General features: G+C 39.9%; 1 protein-coding gene across 6 annotated transcripts in view; it reads right to left on the bottom strand.

Annotated features, from left to right (window-relative positions):
* Nucleotides 1-20,286, bottom strand: part of NLGN4X (neuroligin 4 X-linked) — a 228,047-nt gene extending 207,761 nt beyond the window's left edge. Inside the window, exon 1 of one of the 6 annotated variants that reach the window (XM_042460328.1) lies at nucleotides 19,583-20,286. The gene's annotated coding sequence lies outside the window, so the exon portion shown is untranslated. Of the gene's footprint in view, nucleotides 1-16,899; nucleotides 17,368-18,856; nucleotides 18,967-19,174; nucleotides 19,295-19,582 lie in introns of those variants that run through there. The other 5 variants (XM_042460334.1, XM_042460330.1, XM_042460333.1 and 2 more) reach the window with 5 other exon arrangements.
* Between the last annotated feature and the right edge of the window lie 705 nt (nucleotides 20,287-20,991).

Genomic DNA, 20,991 nt, shown 5'->3' with positions numbered 1-20,991 from the left:
CATTTCCAAAAAGAGAGGAAGTGTATCAGCAAACAATATGATGAAAAAGGGAAGTCTATTTATATACTCTTTCTCCATGCCAATGTGAATGTATACTGGTAGTCACAGGGCTAGTATTATGTTCCTTCAAGTCACCTGTCAGCTTATGGCACCTTGAAAATTTCATGGGGCTTTCACAGAAAACCAGTAATCAGAGATGGTTTGTCATTGACTTCCCCTGAGTATCTCCCACAGCACATGGCATTATCTGGAATTCACTCTTCCAAGTACCAAACAGGTGTGGCCTGACTTAGCTTCCAAGATTGGACAGGGATCAATGGGTGGCATTGGTTTGGTTAGTGGTTTGAGCATTGGACTACAACTCTAGAGAACAGGATTAAAATCATTGCTCAGCCATTAAAACGCACTAGGTGAGCTTGGGCAAGACATACTCTTTCAGACTCAGAGAAAGGCAAAGGCAAACTGCCTCTGAACAAATCTTGTTAAGAAAACCCCATGATAGCTTTACCTTAGTGTTGCCATAAGTTAGAAACAACTTGAAGGTGCACAACAACATGCATGCAAACATTCATATACACACACACTATAATTTAAATGCCATCTGTCTCAGCATAATGGAGAAGATTGTAATGACCTCTGTGACTGTTCCGTTATATGCATATGCACACAAAAATTGTATACTGTATGTTATTGTGTATACATACATACCAATGTAGAAATAATTATTTGTGATGATCCACCTGACTGGTATACCTGTCCAGTATTTATACAGGTGATAAGAGTTAATTGGCAAATTATAGGTGCTTGCTCTTCTTTCTTGTAGGTCTTTATCTTATACTAGGCTTGGGCTGGAAAAATCTCCAAACAGGGAATTGTCCTCTGTATGAGTAAGACACAAGGTGACCCTATCATAGAGTGGAAGGATGCAAGTCAATATCTAGTACTGCAAGTACATTCTTCTGTTTGCTACATAAATTTACTAGTTATGAGGGATTTTCCTGCTCTTAGGCTAGGGGAATGGGAACATAAAAACATTTACAGTAGATGTTAATTTTATCCATATCCTGCACAGCACTGCAAGGGATTAATTTAATACTTGATGATTCATCATGACTTTCCTAAGCAGTGTTCTGTGTGTTTTATTCCTACTCAAGGGGAAATAGTGGTCATATACAATTTAATATGAGCTACAGAATGTTTCATAAATAATTATTACCAAGACTTCAGTGCTCATCTGTTGGGGCTATCATATATTTTCAAAAATATGTTTGGTATTATGTATATTTCTACAGTGTTTTTAGAAACACACACTTTGCAGAAGGTCCCAGTGTCAAGCATATCAAGGAAGAACCAGAAAATACTCTTTTTACACCCCTAGAGAGTCCCTGTATACCCAGAGGGACAACTACCAGGGACTGCTTAGCCACAATCCCTTTTCTGCCCCTGAATTTGTTTTTTTTTTTAATTACCAGAAATGCTCCTCACACCACCTGTTGACATGAGATGCAATTATACTATGTCCTTGTCCTGCCATTTTGGGAAGCTTCCTGCACTTTGCAGATCTAAAATGAAATGACTTGTTTGAGCCCCTTACCACCTTACATGATCCTGAATGGCAACATTCAATCAGCAACAAGAATTATTTACCCATGATATTAAAACATTCTTACCCTTCTCTTCAAATACTACATGTAAGGAAGCTATCAAATTCAGCTCTGGCAGCCAATCCTGATCTCAGCATTTACCTTTTCAAAACACAGCTTGGAAAAAGATAGGGTATTGTTTAAGTTAAACTGTTCCATGGAGTCTTAAAATATATTGGATTCCTATCTCAAGCTGAAAGAAGATTCAGAACAGAACAATAGATTATTCTAAACCCTTGCAACTAATTATCCTGTTGGAAAGAATGTATGGATGGGGAAAAGGCCTGTATGAATAAGCTGCCCTACATATAGAGATACTACGTGTTGTTCTTCTTATTTTCATTAATAATCTGAGGACTGTAAAGTTAAAACCATTAAAATTCAATTAAAAACCATATAAAAATCAACAAAAAGCACAGTGCACCATATTAGACCATTATGGTTAATTTCTAAAAGTCTGACAGAATAAGAGAGTAAATAGGCAGCTTTCTAAGCCCTCTTAGAGTGGGAGTTGCAAAGTCTAGGAACAGCCACTGAGAAAGCCCTCTCTCTTATTCCCATCAAACAAGCCTGAGAAGGAAGTAGGACAAAGACAAAGGCCTCCTCTGAAGATTTTAGAAATCTAATTGTCTCATGTAAGCAGTATGGTCTTTCAAATATTTCAATGAGTGCTCTAGAGCAGTGGTACTCAAACCTTTTACCTGTGGGATCCCCCTTTAGATTTACATATGGGCATTGTGCCCCCTTGACATAATATATGTATAAAAACATTTTGTTAATTTAATGTGTGTATTTTCATTTTCACATTCATGAATATTCATATTTTAATACCTTATACAAAAATAACATCATTCAAATTAGAACAGTTTCAATTCGGAAAAGGCAATATTTAACTTAATTGATGTGTAAATTTTACACATAAAAAAGTTTTGGAAGAGGAGTAGGAGCAGGGATCAGGTCATCCACACCTCACACTCTCCTTGAGCAACTCTCCCATCTCCTGGGGTTCCACTGCTTTAGAGGGAATGCAGGAAAAAGGCAGCTCTCTTGTTCCCAAGTGCAACCATTTATTTTCACCACATGTAGCAATAGTAACCTTCAATATTTACAATGGAGGAAACTAAACTTTTGCACTTGTGGGCAGCAGGTAAATGTGCTAGTTTTCCCTGTGCCAAACTATGCTCAGTTGTGTGACCCACATGTCTTGTTAACATAGTTATTCCTCAGTCCAAGTTTCCTGATAGTGTTGTTGTGAAGCCAAGAGCATGCTCCATTCCCAATGGAGAAAATTGTAGAATACATAAATATCATGAGATTATATAACATAAGTGTAGCCATAAATATGGACTTCAAAACGAAATGGCTAATTGCTAAGGCATTAGGGTTAACTGAAAAGGAGACCATGTAATTCACAGCTATAAAATCCAGACTGAAATTCAAATAAGAATATAAAACACCACAATAAGAAACGGTGTCTTTTATTTAAATGTGAGAAAAGGAAAATGCCTTTTTATTTTTCATTCTTTCCCTTAACTCATTTTTATTTCTTATTGCAGACTTTAAAATGTTATTACATGTTTGACCCTTGTAATATATCCATGTGTCTTCAGAATCATGTGATTATGTAGTCCATTTTGTCTTCCACGTTTTGGCTGCCATCTCATATTTTGTATTATTTAAACTAATATTAAAAACCAAAAGGAAAAAGTATAATGGTTATTGATCATATGGAACAAAGAAAATGTGTTCCTGTAAAAATAGATCTTTAGTACATATTGAATTATCTAGACAAGAGTGCCACATTTATCTTAATCAACAAGACTAGTAAATGGAAATAGTGTGCCATGATATACTAATTCTGCCAGGGTAATGGTTATTTTAAGATGATTTAAAAGCATTCTCAACTCCTGGGGACATCCTGTGATGGTATAGATAACAAAAATACAAGGAAACTTTGATAAAACATTAGAAGAATCATCTGGACAGTAAGAATGGTTTGACAATTGAACCAAATGCCTTGACAAACAATGGGGTCTCCTTCTCTGGACATCTTCCCAAAAAAGCTGGGCAGCCACCTGCTGGGGATTCTTTAGCTGAAGATCCTGCAATGAGAGGGGGTGAGACTCAATGACTTGTGAGGACTTTCCCACTCTAGGAGTCTATGATCTGGTTGCTTCTTCCTCATCTTGTTTGAAGGGCTCACAGATGCCTTTGTCTCATTATCTTGCCACAGTTTATGAGATACACTGAGAGGTCAAATGAAGGGAAATGGCACACTTAAGGGAACTAATAGACAAGATGACTGAACAGGCATGTAGATTTATTAATTAAAAACTGTACCAATCGTTCTCTCAAATGCACACTCCAGGTGGATGACTAGCACTGAAACGGAACATTCTGCCAACTGTATCACATTTATTTTTGTGGTGGGAAGGAGGAACCAGCATGATCAAATCTGAAAATGGTGATTTAGTATACAATGTGATCACATAATAGTGTAACAGCTTCATAATTTTCCACTCACATGTTCAAGAATGTTTAGTAAATGGGACAAAAACATGCCACCAACCACAATCATCTCTGTGATTTTTCCCCCCTCCATTTTTGTAATTACAATTTCTTTCCATTGAATTTATGTAGACATTTGCAAAATTTGTAAAAAAAATTCCCCAAAACAACATCACTTTTCTCAGTATTATAATCTTCCTCATATGATAATATGGTACCTACCTAGCATATAGGTATGAGTACCAGTTTCAGGATATTCTCCCTCCCCATATATATATATATATATATATATATATGACAAATTCATTCCTAATTGCTCATAAAAAGCCCACTGGTGAAGAAATCTATACCTCTTTGCTATGGAACATTAAAGGAGTACACAATCTGGTAATTTATTACAGGTTATTAACCTATAATAAATTTTCCCTATAAGGAGTGCCATAAGATTAAAAGTTCAAGGATACTGGCTAGTTAAGTACCATATGAGCAATTTTGCTTTATAAAGACCAAAAGCCTGAACATGTAGGAAACATCATTTAAACATGTATTAGGGCTGTGCAAGGGTTCTCCCAATTTGGTTCATATCCCAATTTAACAATATGAATTGGGCCTGAATACATTTGGACTGATTCAGGCCCAGTCCAATCTGTTTTGAATTCTAAATCTCAGTGAAGATTCAGAAATCTGAATTTCTGGTATCTCCTATTGAGCTGCTGTGGGAAAACTATAGCTTTTCAAGATTTATGTTCTTTGTAAACACTAAAATATGAAATCTGAAGGTATGGTATCCCTTTCAGAGCAAATAAAGACAGCCCAATTGCAGACAGGTACAGTAGCTCCAGGGGTTTATGTGCTAGACACATGTGCAATTGCTTTTTTGTAATAAAAATAAGCATGTGCATACAGTTGAGTGCTTAATTCTTCTGGGTACTGATGTTTTTTGTACTCTAGTGTCTCTGATGTTTGTCTGACACCTGAGCAATAAAAGCCATGTGTTTCTGTTACACTTACACAAACATACACACACACACTGCAAAGAGGCACAATAAAAATGATAAAGAGACAAGGGAAGAGTAAGATACTTTCTCTAGATAGGTACAAATCTTAAGACCTGAAAAATACCACATAAGAGCACCTAGGTTCATTCCCAAAGTTTAGAATACAAATACAGATAGCCCTCCACATCCACAGATGCAACCATCCATGGCTTGATTTATAAAAATTTCAAAAAAGCAAACCTTGACTTTGCCATTTTATATAAGGGAGACCATTTTATTATGCTATTGTATATAATGGGAACATAGCATCTATGGATTTTGGTATGTGCAGAGGGAGGGGGAGGTCCTAGAACCAAACCCCAACAGATACAAAGGGCCCACTACACATCCACACTGAAGAGCACAACTAAAGAAGTAGTGATCAGAAGTATTGTACTGTACTAGAGGCAGTATGGTGGCCAATCGATGGCAGCCAGGCACTTATATCAGCTGAAAAACAAACCAACAAAAGACCAGAAACAACCGAACATATACAGTTTGGTGATCTCATCTCTCTTTTGCTGGAAAACATTGGTGAGATTCTTAGCTCAAATTGGGAGCTAGGGATGCACTGTGCAGAATCCAGCTCCATTATCCCACTGTAGTGTTTTCCCTATATGGTATAGATGGAGACATACTGTCTCCACTCCATACAGACAGACACATACACACATTCCAAAATGGACCAAATCACTTCAGACCTGGCTGATCTTCGCCATTTCTGAATCAGATGGCCCTGACCTGCTTCTAAATTGGTCTGAATCAGCCAGTTTTGTTTAAAATTTGGAATTTGTCTAAAGCAATTGTACAGTTTTAAATCACATGATTTCCAGAAGAGGGCTAAAAAGAGGCACACTGATATAGCCTAATCTACATTTCTATAATTTATGTATTTACTTTGGCGAAATAGAAAAGTAAAAACTAATCTTTTTTTAAAGTAACTATAACATTAAACAACTATTTAAGTCAGAGCTAAAACTGAAATAATTGTTTTCACAGTAGCTGTCTATAGAGTTTGAATTTTGCCTTGCCTCATGGATGCAATCAAACCACTCCGGCAAAAAAAGAATTCCCTGTGGATGGTGCACTGTAACCGAATTTCACCTATCAATTTCAACTATCATTATGCAATAGTTAGCAAAAAATACTTAATAGTTAATTATAGATGATAGTCTTGATCCACAAAAATTATATCCACATTGTTATAGAGAAAAAATAAACATAGTCTTTGTTGGCATCCCTCCCCAAATTAGTTCAGACTCATCTTTGCATTGACTCCTCATCTTGATGGTGAATGGAAGTACATATCAAGACATTAACACACACCCACTGAAGCCAACAATGGTGTTTACAGTAATATCTGCTATCATCTGACATTTCATCAATACAATCCATTAGAGTCCTTGCCACAATTCTATTATCTTCACTGGCACAAATTTATCTGCCTGGTATGCAAGAGCAAAACAAGTGCCATACATTAAGCAGTTGCTGACTTCAGAACTACATAATCACTTCTTATTTCCTAACTGTTCTGTGAATCTCGACACATCACCCTGCATTTCTAATTTGGGCATGAGACCTACCACAGGGAAGTCTGCATTAACTAATTTACAACCTAAGGGTTGCAGCTTGTCTGTCCAGCTGTGTATAATTTACACCATGCTTTACTGATTCAGCACTCCAAGGGATAGCACAAGCTTCATCTTTTCCTTTCATCTACTAGAGACCTGCAGCAAATATTATGCCGAAAACTTCACTGACTACATTACATTACATCTAGTGAATTGTCCTACCAATACATTGACACATTTGCTCAAAAGCAGCTCCTATCCAAGTGAGCATATGTGGCCCTGGAGATAGCATTTCATGCAGGCCTAGAAACCATCTTTCATGACAATACATCTCACATTCAGAGAAAGACATGTGATCCTGTTGGGGGAAAATGACTTAAATCATTTATTTGAGATAGTCAAACATAAGAAGTCATGCCTTATTTATTTATTTATTTTTAATAATTTTTATTGGTTTTTCACACATAACACATATAACCTTATTTAATAGGATCATTGTTAAGTAAGTCTCTTTCCATTTTTCAGATGCCATTTTAAAATTGTTTACATGCCCACACAGAAAACTGAATACTGTTCTTGTTGATTTGTTTAAAATAAATAATATACTTGCAGGGGTCATATTCCCCGCATCTAAATTGTCTGCTACCTGAAGAAAACAATTCATTCATCTGATTAAGTGTTGATAAAAGTTTGCACTCCAATGAAATTTCTTGTCTTCAAAGTATTATAGCCTATGAGACATAAACACTAAACTCCCCTGGAATTCATTACTGTCACCTGAATACAACTAAGACCATTCAATTATCATGATCTTCATTTAATCCTCATTATCTCAAAGAGTTCATAACACATTGAAAAATTAACAAAACTGTTTTAGAGTTAATCACAGGTTTATAACCTCTCAACTGCTCTCTGTGTGGCTTCGAAAAACAGAAGGAACCTACCCACTTTAAAGAGATCTCCTGGCTTCTGAGATTCCTGCTTTTCTGCACTAGTAGGCTAAAGTGGCAATATTCATAAACAAATTATCTTAGTGAATATTTGTTGGGACGGGGGAGAAACAAAAACCTGTCATAAACCCCCATGATACCACTTCTGAGATAGCTGTCTTCCTAAAGTATTACTTCATTCCAGCAACAGTTGCTGAGGAATGGGAGAAATATCAATGATAACTTCTGTAGTATAGGTGAGGTTTACCCTATTATCCCCAGATCTCTGCTGTCAAGGAAAGCGTTAATTCTTCTCTGCCCACAGATGAGAATATGGTGAAGAAAGAGAATATGCATAGACATTGTGTATGTATATATTCGGTTGATGCAGTTCCCCAGCATGGTTGTGCTCCCCAAGTCAGGGGCAACATGGTTGTGCTTCCCAAATTGGTGTAAAAAACAGCTGTTGAAAAATATTTTGCTTTGGACCTCATTCATACATTCCACAACTCCCTATAAAAGTCTGCTCTTGAATAAGGTAACTGGTATCTCACTTAGACTGCTCCTTGACTCCAGATTTTCTCTAATACATTCTCAAAATAACCTGTTGTCATCACTTGTTGATTTACCAAGAGACATAGTACTCTCTCCATTCCTTATACTTGTTTGTGTAAGAAACAATGACAGAAATATTAGTTCCTGCACAGAAAACACTGGTATCTATGTAAATCAACCATGTACCAATTTTACGGTGAACAAACCTCCAATTTCATTTTTTTTTGTGCACAGAAAACAACATTTTCTTCACCAGAATTAATATTTCTGCATTGAAATGTTATTTTCCATGCAGAAAACGCTGCTCTCTGCAACAAAAATGCTATTTTCTGTGCAAAACAATTATGTGTGGATCTTGTGCAGAATAAGTCCTGAACTGTGAATATTTTCATCAGGATTCTTTTTGTCAGGGTTTTTAAATCATTTTTAAAAACATTTTCAAATATTTTTCCATCCCTAAGTCACATTTAAACAACCAGAGCAAATAGTCATCAATATAGATATACAATACACACACCATACCATTATTGTACCATACTAAACCCCTTCCTTAACAACTCTTCCAACTGCCAGACTTTTACGTCATCCTCCTCCTTTCTCCAAATCCCTCTAAAATCGCTCTGTTGACTTTCACAACTACCTTTCCCCATCTGTCATTCAACTAACTCCATACACATATCTCATCCTTCTCTGTAGTCAATCATTCCTGCATCAGAATGTAGTTTAGGAACAATGTGATACCAAAAAATGTAAATCAATTAGTGACACTGCTAGATATCTGCATAACCAGATACTCAAATCTGAAGGTGAAAATACCTCAGTATTAAGTCTTTATTCTCTCTAGCCCAATACTGTCCTTTTAGTAGTTATTAGGAATGGCATCAGATGGAGTATGTTCCAGTATTTATCAGAGTTTTTTTTAGTTGAAAGGGACAAGGTCTGAACCTGTGATCTACTCTTTGCAAAGTATATCCTCTTTCATTAAGCATTTTCTTTAAATGATATTTTACTAGTGAAGAGTCAGCATGGAAGCATTATCCACAGGCAACCACTCTGCTATGGTAATGTATAAAACCTACATTAGATAAGATATAAAATTATGTCTAATGAACAATTACATATTTATATATCACTCAGGCTCATAATTTCAATAATATATAGCTTTATACTCTTCAGGTTTTCAATAGACTCATCACAAATCCTCTGTTTTCCATTTACTGCCAGTCACACTCCAATAAGACCCTCTTAAGCTATTACCAAAGTCCAGTAAAATAGTCCCACTCCAACCACTGATAAATTGGTACTTTAAAAAAAAAGTCATTTTAATAATGAGTGCATTTTCCTCTTCTTTCAGCCTAGCCATTTAATCACTTCTTTGTGATATTTCCTATAATGTGTTTCTAATAAGAGCTCCATTAATTTTCAAAGCTTGGCCCTCTTAAAAGTTTCAACACCTCCATCAAGTAGAAAGGTGTTCGCGAAATAGCATAGGGAAGAAGAACCTCAAAAATGCTATGACATTACTGAAATGAAGCCATCTTAATAGGACTCCATTAACAGCAGAGCTGGAACACAAGCACATTAAATCACATTAACACAAGCGCACAGTAAAAGGAAAATGCATAAATCAGATCAGCTGTGAGAAAAGACATCCTTTATAGCAGGAATGGGAAAGAGATGGATGTCAATTGCCATGCTCCTTCAACATTGGCTAGCAGCACTTCAATAATATCTGGGTGGCTCCAAATCACCCATCCCTGCTTTATAGAGAGTTCAAATGCTTAATATCGCCAGTGTTGTTTTTACCCACAATGATAAGGACAAATAGAAAAAAATTAGAAATGGGAAATGAAATTATCCCATGAACCTACTTAATTTGTACCTCCCATATCAAGAACAAAGCAAAATTATATGAATGCTATGATGAAGTTCTCCAACTCCACACACCCCAAAAATCCATAGAACAATAGGCTATGTTACAGGAAACTGCATATTGTGTATGTGTGTGTGAGAGAGAGTGTTCACACACATATACATGTGCGCGCGCACACACACACACACACACACTAGTTTAAAAAGGGGGCAAAATGCATATATTCAACAAAATGTGTATATGCATATACTCACAAATGAATTTGTATATTAATTTTCATGCTAAATTTTAATACAATGACAATCTGCTGTGACAACTGAACAATACTGAATTAAGAATTGAAAAATTCAACACTGACAGAAACCAGCCAATCAGCTTTCAGATTAACTCAGCCTCTGATACACACCTCAGATTTGTAAACCAATCAGAGACTGCAAGGACTTCATGGGTGCTCTCTAGCATAACTGTATCTTTACATGTCTGGCCTCATACTTTCAAAGGCACTGCAGCTTTCAGCAAAAACCTTACCCTTTGACAGGCAACTGCAGATTCTGCCATCCTTCTGCAGCCACAGGTTTGGTCTAGAATGGAATCCTGACACACTGAGACTGCCACGTGGCAGAACGCTGCTCCCATGACACATTTGCTTTTGCTGATCCTGTTAGATAGCAATACTTCTATGGCAATCTAGCAATATTTGTCTGAATATAAAGTCACCTGAACTGTTCCTCAAGCTTTGATGACCTCATTTTTGCTTCTCATCCGTAAATACTGCTGTGGTTCATCTGGTGCCTGTGTCTTCACACTTCTCTTAACAAGGGGTGCTTAGAAATTAAGTTTTTTGTTTTTTAAAGGGGGGAGGGATCTTTTTAAATCTTAATTTCCAAGCCTGTATTGCCATGGCAATACCATTTTGTTTTTGTTTTTTCATATTCCTCAATGACCCCCATTATGCCAAACATGGCTCTATGTTGAATGTATACGTTTACTGCATTATAACATAAGGATTTTATTTTTAATCCATCTCCTAATAATTCCAAACACTGGCTTCAATCATGTTACCAGCAGAAAAACAGGATAGGGCTCATATACCTTTACTGATTATGCAGAAAAGGGAATTTTAGCAGATATAACTTGTGAGAAAAACAACAACAGCTGAAATTCCTTCTTCTACAAAACTGTTAAAGGTACAAGATCCAATGGCTAACCTCCTCTGAACAAATCTTGCCAAGAAAATCCCATGACAGGTACACCTTAGGGTCACAATAAGTCAGAAACAACATAAAGGCACAAAAAAATCTGTTTTTTTCTTCCTGTTTTTCACCTGAGCAACCTACTTAAAGCCAACATGAATTTAGTAGACCTCTGCCAGTGCAACAGCTTTTTTTCTCTATCCTTCTCTCCCCTCTGCAAGTCCTCTGCATTACATCAAATCAAACATATGCCGGTCCACTAAAGCAAATTTTGAGGGCATGTGTAGCAGAAACGGCTGCAAATGACACAATTGGACCCTACCTTCCCAGTTTGTCTTTCTCAATGTTACTGCAGGAGGACTTGATCTTTTCAGTTTACTACATCTTAAAGTCTTTTTGTTTTGGTAGTTGTAACTAATTCAGATCCTATCAGCAAATATGTGACTGTCTGCTCAAATTGGTATTATTTTCAAAATAGTTCCAGATGGTAGTGGATTTTTCTGGATACCTTTTCATTTTGTCACTGTAAATATTGGTGTCATCCACAAACATTGGTATCTCAATACTCATCCTTTTATACAATTTATTTATTAATAAACTGCATAGTGCTACACTGAACTTTCCATATACAGATCCTTTGGGAACTCCACCACTTATTTCCTTCCATTAAGAAACGCTTTGATTTTTCTTCCCTGATCTGCTTTGGGTCCTCATACTATTTTTGGGTCCATTGTGACTGCTAAATTTGGTGAAGAACTTTTTGGAAAGCATCTAGTCTTTGCTGGAGAGCACCTACCTCTGCATTTACTAATCATCTTGCCAAATTCAAGAAAGTTGGTTAGATAGGACCTCTATTTGTATGTAGGCATGCATGCCTACAGCCCCATGGTAAGGCAACCCAGTATCTGGATTACATAGGTGTAAAATAAAATTTCCCAAGAAGGCACAGACTTGTGAGACTAAACTTTTATAAGGACATTGAGTTACATATTATACAGTCATAAGAGGAACTTAAGCTCATGTAACTTCTTTCTGGTAACCAATTTCTGTAAAAATCTGCATGGAAAGTATTATAGAGCATTTCATGGAGTTATAAAGACCAGCACATTTATAACGGCATAAACTTTCATGGAACTATCCATCAAATGTATGAACTGTTACTCTCATTTGGCAGTTTTCTGCCCATGTGCTGGAAAAGTTAAACAATAATCCACAGCAAATTGAGATACACAATTATTGATCTAGTTAAACGTACACAAGTGCATAAACCTGGCCTAAATCCAACACCATGCCTCTTGACATCCACTCATAGAATATGGCTTCCCCCTAAATATGCCCTAGACTTTCAGAGACAATATGGAAGTTGTGGGAGGCTTGCATGCAGAAAGAATGAATCCATTCTGTTGTCAGATGGACACTATTAGATAAAGGGGGCACTTAGGTCTAAGAGGGTGTCCCGTACAAAATGAAGTTCACATTGATTTTAACTAAAAAGCCACACACACATGGCATATTATATAAATATAAAAGAGCAAATATAAATGATTCAATATGTTTAGCTGCTAAGTTTGATCCACATTTTTAATAATAATAATAATAATAATTCTTGATTATCTTATCTGAAAGTACATTTAGCAGGAACAGTCTGGATTAGTAGTTATACATAGAATAGAATCATATTTCTCCCTTATACACAAAATTTCAGCAGTATTAACTATAATGTGTGTGTGCATGTTTGTTTTGATTTATTCTTAACATTTAACAATTAAGAGTCAGTTACTATAAACAGTAAAATGGCTGCACAAATTCTGTTTTATGATTTTCATTTCATCATTGGTCAATGAGACAAGGTGATATGGTCTTGAAGGCTGAGAATCAGAATTTAAGCTTCCATCTGTTTTTTAAAAAATAGCATTTGGGGGGTAAAATTCTCTAGGGAAATAATAACATTATGAAGATATCTCTTTTTCCCCTTATGCCACCAGAATTTGCTTCGGTTGTTTGGTTACTCTATAAATCCAAAGTCTCAGTATTAAAAACTATGGTCCAAAACACATTGCAGAAATGATCTAGTCTAAGACTGCTTTAACTGCCCTGTCTTAATGCTAAGGAGTTCTGGGAACTCAAGTTTTGTGAGACATTCTCTCTGACAGAGAGCTCTGGTGCCACAATAAACTACAGTTCCTAGGATTCCTTAGCACTGAGGCAGGGCAGATAAAGTGATCTCAATCTGGATTATTTCTGCAGTGTGGAGGGACTCAAAATTACTTTGTTGACTGACAGAAATTTCTGTATGCATTCTTTTCTCACTTTTGCTTATTATCCCAGAAGGAAGTAGTGGTTTGTTTGTTTGTTTGTTTGTTTTAAATCTATTACATTTCACCCACAATTTCATGTGTCTCACTGGATAAAGTGTTGGGACAGGAAGAGGGAAGTGTAAATGTAAATCCCTGCTGAGCCAGGAAACTCATCCCATGGCCTAAGTCAAGTCCTATCTTGTAAGCTAGTCCAAACAAACATGAAAGTTAGAAGCAATACATTAAGTAACTGGGGGAGAAGGAACAAGTAGTCAAATAGATGTGAAGATCAGATGTAGTATCTTTAAGAAACCTGAAAGGAAAGCACACGTGCATGTCTGTGTATGTCAAGAATTGTTATTCATAACATTTCTAAAGAATAAATGGGAGCTTAAGAATTTACTGACGAATATCCCCTTGCAAATATAGTTCTGCCCAGCTGTCCTCCACCGCAACCCACCCCCATATTCCCCCCCAACCCCCATCTTCTCCAGATATACAGAGTGGCCTTTCGCTATTTATTATTTCCAGGAATACTGCCAATGAAATCTCATTTCCATCAGACAACAAGCATTTTTCCCTGCTGCAATTCAGGTCAGGGGACTACTAAAGCAAACAGAGTAAGGCCCATTAAAAGGTAAGAGAGCTGAATACATAACCCTGTCAGATGTAGGGATCAAAATGGCTCATAACATAAATGCTTTACAAACATAGCTTGAGTGCACCTGAGCTGCATGGTAAGGGAAAATAGCTGCATGTTGGAATGAAGGCTTCAATATTGTTCAAAACGGCTCAGTGCCAGTTCTGTGTTTATGAGCTGCTTTTATCATGTTTCCTCTTCTTTCTTTTCTAGCTGTTTAGGTGTACACATTAATAACAGACCTTAGTCATATGGATGGATCAGCTCCCTCCTTCTTCACAGCAAGCCAAAAAATGGCAGAATGACAGAACCTTCTGTTGGGTTTGCATAGAGATACTGCCCTACGCAAGTGGATGTGTTCCACCCAGTGGGTGATTTGACTCATCAAAGAACAGACCTTCACTTTGAAAGGCCAAGTAGCAGCTGTGTTGAGAATCCATCAAAAACAGCAGTACACACTTGCCTTCCTCCATTCCAGGGACTGTCACTGTTTAGAAGACAATTTCTATTTAGTGGCAGGATTCAAGCAGCTCTTCCTTCAGATTCAGCTTTTTCTCAGCGACTGCTGATGAACTTCATCCTGGCGTGTGCATATTAAGACAGCCATTTTTAGACAAACCCTTTTAACTCCTCTCTTCTGGAACCAAACTGAATGTTCAAAACCCTCAACTCAACAGAGTGCTTGTGAAGCAAAGCTAGCCATGTTTAAAAAAAACAAATCTTGATACAGTCAAACTGAACAAGCAGCTAAACTTACAGTGCTTTATAAATAAAGGTTAATAATAATAATAATAATTCAGTTAAAATAACAATAGAATTAAAAAGTATCTACTGTTAAAGGAATTACTTTCCTTTTTTCCTATCACATTTGACAGTCCATTTTTTCCTGCACTATTTTATCATGGTTGTTTAGTAACACCAACAGCCAAGTTATATTTACCAGTTATATTTATGATTTACCATAAAAATGTAATATTCTGGCATACCCAACACAAGAATTTAAAGGTAAATATTTACAGTATAGTGTACCAAAAACTTCCTTCATCCAACCATGGCCTTGAAATATTACAGAAACATTGAGAATCTACTAGACAGAGGCAATAGAGAAAAGAAACCTAATACAAATATGTTTTCAAAACATGTATTTACATGTATTCTTCACAGCTACAAAGAAAAAAAAGACAATCTTATTGAAAGAGATCATAATGAAATTTTAACAGTCGTAACATGCCTCCATTGGTTACTTTGTTGCTTTAATTCTTATGTTTCTGCCATCATTGACAGATATATAATAGCACGCACACACACACACACACACAGGGAGAGAGAGAGAGAGAGAGAGAGAGAGAAGAATTTTACATACTTCCAAGCAATATAATACACTACAGTACTGTATATAGAATAAGAGATCAGAGTAACTGTTTCTATGCCATAGTAAACCCTTATCTGCAGCAGGAAAGTCGAACAGAAAAAAAGAAAAGGATGCAAGAAAGAGGTTTAGATCCGGTGAATTTACAACTCAGTGATGTAATCGACTATTTTCTCTCTTTTAGCAACAAGCAAATAATATTTTTCAATGCTTCTTTTTGCATCTTCCAAAAATATACTTCTGGCCTTCCCTTAACCTCAGTTTCAAATCTGCAGCAAAATGGTAACGAAAAAGCAATCTGAATGGTTTCCATATGGTCTTTCTCTCAATGATGTTGCCCTTTTGCCCTTTTCTTTCAAACCTTGTCATCTCTGTGATGCCACATGCGTGCCCCACCTTAAATATACAGGATCAAAAGATTTATCCTGTTTTCAGGAACATCTTTCCCCAGTAACCTGGCTTACAGCTTTCTCCTTGCTGAATTCAAGGAATAATATAAAATCATATACAGTATTTACAAAAAAGCAAGAAGATTTTCAACAACTGGCCACTCTTTCACACTCATAAACCCTTATAATAAAGTAAGAATTCAGCACTAGATTTAAAACAGCCAGTGTAATGGATTCAGTAGCTACATCAGGAGGTTTTTTTGCCTCTGGTTGTTGAATTGCCAGACCTGCTACAGTTTAAACCGGAACACTTGATTTATCTAATATAACCATGAACTGATGCTCCATTTTTCATTCTGTTGCAGATCCTTTGACATCATGCCTATATCTCGTCTCAAACAAACCAAATCCTACACTTATTGAAGTTCCCATATATAAACTTTGCAATCTCAGAAGCCTTTCTCTTTCTGGAGGAGGCAAAGCCAGCAGAGAAGAGAGCAGGCCTGGATGAATACCCCATGATTTGTAAAACAATCCTGCTTTTGTCATTTGCAAAACAGACATACAATGGGTCTTTTAAGATACTGAGAGAAGTACATGGAAATAAAACTATTCAAGCAATTGACCAAACCTCCCCCCAAAATAAATAAAATACACATCATTAAGAAGTGTCCACACTACCACCTTGTGGAATCTTCTCGCAAGAACAACACCTGCTTGTTCCTACTGTTTAAAAAAGTTATTCCCCCCCCCCTTCCTTCCTTCCTTATCTAGACTGAAAATTACTACAGCACTGGGCCTGATAAAAGTTGCCTTTTTGTTATCTGGTGGTCTTCAGCATGAAAATGCTACAGAAGACAATGACGTTGGCTTAATTTTCCTTGGAATAACATACCGTTGTCATCCTCCTGAACAGTGAGGAGCATCATGAACCAGTCGCACAACCCAACCATGAATCCTTCTGCCACTGCGCACACAAGATCTTCCTGGCATAATGGAAAGCAGTAAACCACAACCTGTAGTTTTCTAGTAACCAGAACACCAGCTGGTGGCAAGGGAAGAGAGGAAGGGAAGGGGAAGAAAATCTAGTCCCTTGCAGCTAAGTGTACTCCTGAGAGGATACTAACAGCTCCAGGTGGATAGTCATAACCTCAGGGATTGGCTCTATTGTAGGCAGCTGAAGTCAAGGCATAGGCAAAAATCTAAGAGGGCCACTGAACTGTTGCTTGTATGGTGGGGAGGGAGGACTAGAGCTTCCCAGTTGAGTTTACCCTTGGGTTACAGCTGCAGAAGCACAGCCCTCATCACCTGGCAAAATGACTGGGAAATCCAGGGTGGGGTGGCCAGCAGCGACCAGCCAAGAAGCAACTTAGCTAGAGGAAAGCATGGAGACCCTGGCAAAGTGGAGGCAAGGGAGGGAAGACATGCCCCCCTCCACCAATATGAGCCTATCAAAGCTAGATTTTAACCTGATCAGCTGCAAGGCAGGGTGAATGTGTGTGTAGGTGTGTATAGATGCCTGTGTGAAGGGGAGGGGGAGCTGCAGCGTGGGAAGCCTCTCGGTGTGCCAGAGAGAGGAGCAGCCTGTGGAGGAGACCTGTCTGCACCAGAAACTTCCAACGTTCCAAGTGTCTGCAGTGGCTTGAAGGAGGAGGGAGGGAGGGAGGGAGGGAGGGGGGTGGATCATGCCCTTGCCCTTCCCAGACCCACACACTATTGCCCACCTTGTGTGTGTGTAAGCTTCTCTGTCAGAGAGATCTCCCCTGGGAAAGAGGGGGCAAAAAGAAGGACAGCCACTGAAGCCAGATGGCTCCCCCAAGTTGGGTGTCAGAGCTGGGGACCCCCTTCCTGGGTGGCTGCAGGAGGGGAGAGTCCATCCTTCCCAGAGCCCTGCAGAGGAAAAGGAGAAGCAGGGGAAGAAGGGGGGGGGTGGCAGCAGGGAAAGGGAGTCAGCTGCAGTGCAGAGGAGGGGAAGGGGGAGAGAGAGAGAGAGATGTCACAGATGCTCCTGGGATGCTACACACTGGGAGCCCTTGGATGTGGGATGCTACAGACTGGGAAGGGAGGGGGGCAAGACGATCCAACGTGGGTTTCTGAACTTTCCAACGGAGTTGGCCACTGCCACCAACCCCTCATTTAGGGCAAGAAAGAGGTGAGGGGGGATCTTAGCACACACACACACACACACACACCAATCCCACCCTACAAAGCTCCAGGAAATGACAGGGCTCTGGAAAACAAAGCAAAACAACAACAACAACAACAAAACCAACAGATCCGACCCAGAGGATCCTACAAAATTCCTCTCCCCCCCCCCGTCCCCAGCAATCCTCCCCCCCCCCCGGCCCCCCCCCCCCCCCCCCCCCCGCTCGGCCCCCCCCCCCCCCCCCCATACTTGGTTGGCATTTTCTCCCTCAAAGCAAAAGACCAGCAAACAAACTAGGAAAAGGCACCCCGGGGGCCAGACTGGGAACCCATCACGTGCATTAGATAGATAAGAAGAATGAGGGAGAGAGAGTGATAGATGAGAAAGATAGATGGATAGAGGGATGCAGAACAAAACCACCAGCACAACCACCAGCCTCCCCCAAGTGCTGGTGGGGATGGGGGGGAGGGAAGGGAAGAGAGATTGGCTTCACAATGCCCCCTTTCCTCTCCTTCAGCCCCCTTCCAACCATTGTTCTCCCCAAAAAAATCAAACCAATTTCTTTCCAAGGGTGAGGGGGAAAAGGGGGGAGAGGGATACCTCCAAGCTCAGCCTGCTTTTTTTTTTTTTTTTGGCCACCCTTCTCCCCACAACAACAACAACAACAACAACAAGCACCACAAGAAGAACCCCTTGCAATGCCCACCTCAAGAGCCGTCCCTCCTGGTCCTTCCTCCCAGAGCTTCTCGGGCTTTGCAGGGAAAGTGGAGCCAGGCTCCCCAGCAGCACACACTGCAGATGGCAAGGCCCCCCCTTCTCTCTCTCTCTCTCTCACACACACACACTCTCACACACACACTCTCTCACACACACCCCAGCCAATTCCTCTCCCTCGTTCTCTCTCCCCCACTTCTCAGGCTGAGGGACTTGGTAAACACCTCACACACAGAGCTTCTCTCCTGCTGGAAACCTCCCCCACCGCCACCCCTCCATCAATATATATCTATATCTATAAAATACAAACCAAGGCCAGCCTCACAGAGGAAGAAGAAGCCTCTCCAAAAAGGCGACTGCAGCACAGGGCTCCCCTCCCTCGCCATCCCTAGAAGAAGAGACTGACTGAGAGAGAGAGATGGAGATGGGGTCTCTCTCTCTCTCTCTCTGTGGAAATGCTGGGAGAAAAAGAGAGAGGGGGACCACAAAGACGTAATTCTCCTTCTTCCCCCCCCCCCACCCTTCAAATTACATGAAACGAAACAGTGGCGAAGCCAATAATAACAATAATAAGCTTAAAACCCATCCTCGACTGCAGCAAAGCGAGTCCCTTTCGGGAGGAAAGGAAAGGACAGGGAGGGAGGGAGGGAAAGACAGGGTTTCCCCCCTTCTTTCTTTTCGGGAAGGGCTGCCCCAGAGCTCTTCTCCCCCTTCCTACCTTTGCCCGGGCGAGGCGGCCGCCGAGGGAAACGCATCCAGACGGTGTTCCCTAAATCGGATTCGACCCGAGATAAGCTCCAAATCCCGTCTTCTCCTTTTGGGGCGCAATCCAATCCTGGCGTCTGCTGGGGGGGGTAGCCTCTGGCTTGTTCGTTTATTTGTTTCCCCCCTCCTTCCTCTCCTTGGCCCAAAGGAATGCAACAGTCCCCTCTTCTCCAAAAAACACAAGAAGAAGAAGAACAGGAGGAGGAGAAGGAGGAGGAGGAATCACTCGAGGAGGAGGATGAAGATGATGCACCCAGCCCCCCCCCCAAACTGCCAGGGGGCGAACTCAGGTTGGGGAGCCCCCGAGGCTTTTTGACTTCCACTGGAGGAAGGAAAGGGAAAAGGAGGGGAAATAATTGCAATAAAGATAGGAATGCTGCTAAAAGGAAAAGGCGGCGGAGAAGGAGGAGGAGGAGGCGGGAGCCGGTCCGGGAGGGAGGCAGAGGGCGAGGGAGGCAGCGGAGGGTCCCGGCTCTCGCCTCCTTCTCCTCCTCCGATTGGACCAAGAGGCATGAATTTTGCCCAGCCGGCAGCCAATCGATCTCGGCCGCCCAGCCCCAGGCTGCAGCTTCCCCGCCGGAGGAGGAGGAGGAGGAGGAGGAGGGCCCAGCCAGCATCCCCCAAAGGGAGCCCAGGGGGCCCTTGCAAGAGCCCAGGCCCCGAGGAAGAGGCTCACTCTGAAGCCTAAGCCAAGAGGGAGAGCATCCCCTGGGCCAAGCCCGGCTCTGCCCTGCCTTCCCCGGGAGCTCCCTGGCCTCCCCAACCTCCCCAGCCCCAGGACAGCCAGGGACTCCCCCACTGGACCGGACTCAACCACTACCTAACCATGCTGGATCTTTAGACAGAAACAGAAGTGGGGGGGTGTTGTGTTTGTTTGTTTAATGTAAAGAGGGAGCGTGTTTCCTCCTGCTTCAATAATGTTTGAAATTACTAACCAACTGGACCTAACTAACCAACTACACTAACCAACTAAACTAGCCAACCAACTAAACTAGCCAACTAACTAAACTAACCAGCTAACCTAGCCAACTAACTAACCAACTAAACTAGCCAGATCATTATACATAAGCAGAAATAGAAGTAAACATACACAGAAATAGAGGTGTGTTTTTGTAACGTAAAGAGGTAGCATATGTCCACCTGCTTTATTAGTATTTTTTAAAATAACTATACTAGGAGACTAACCAACTGCGCCAAACTAACCAATTAACTAACCATGTTGGATCTTTGTATATAAATAGAAATAGGGGTGGTTTTTAATGTAAATAGTGAGCATGTTCCTATCTGCTTTATTATTTTTTAAAAAATAACTCTACTAGGAGATCCCTCAGCTTCGAGATTTGGACTATGGCTCTAATGCCA

Source organism: Sceloporus undulatus, chromosome 3 (genome assembly GCF_019175285.1).
Source record: "Sceloporus undulatus isolate JIND9_A2432 ecotype Alabama chromosome 3, SceUnd_v1.1, whole genome shotgun sequence".
NCBI lineage: Eukaryota > Metazoa > Chordata > Lepidosauria > Squamata > Phrynosomatidae > Sceloporus > Sceloporus undulatus.
The sequence above is the reverse complement of the archived record's forward strand: the minus strand, read 5'-3'. Positions and strand labels throughout refer to the sequence as shown.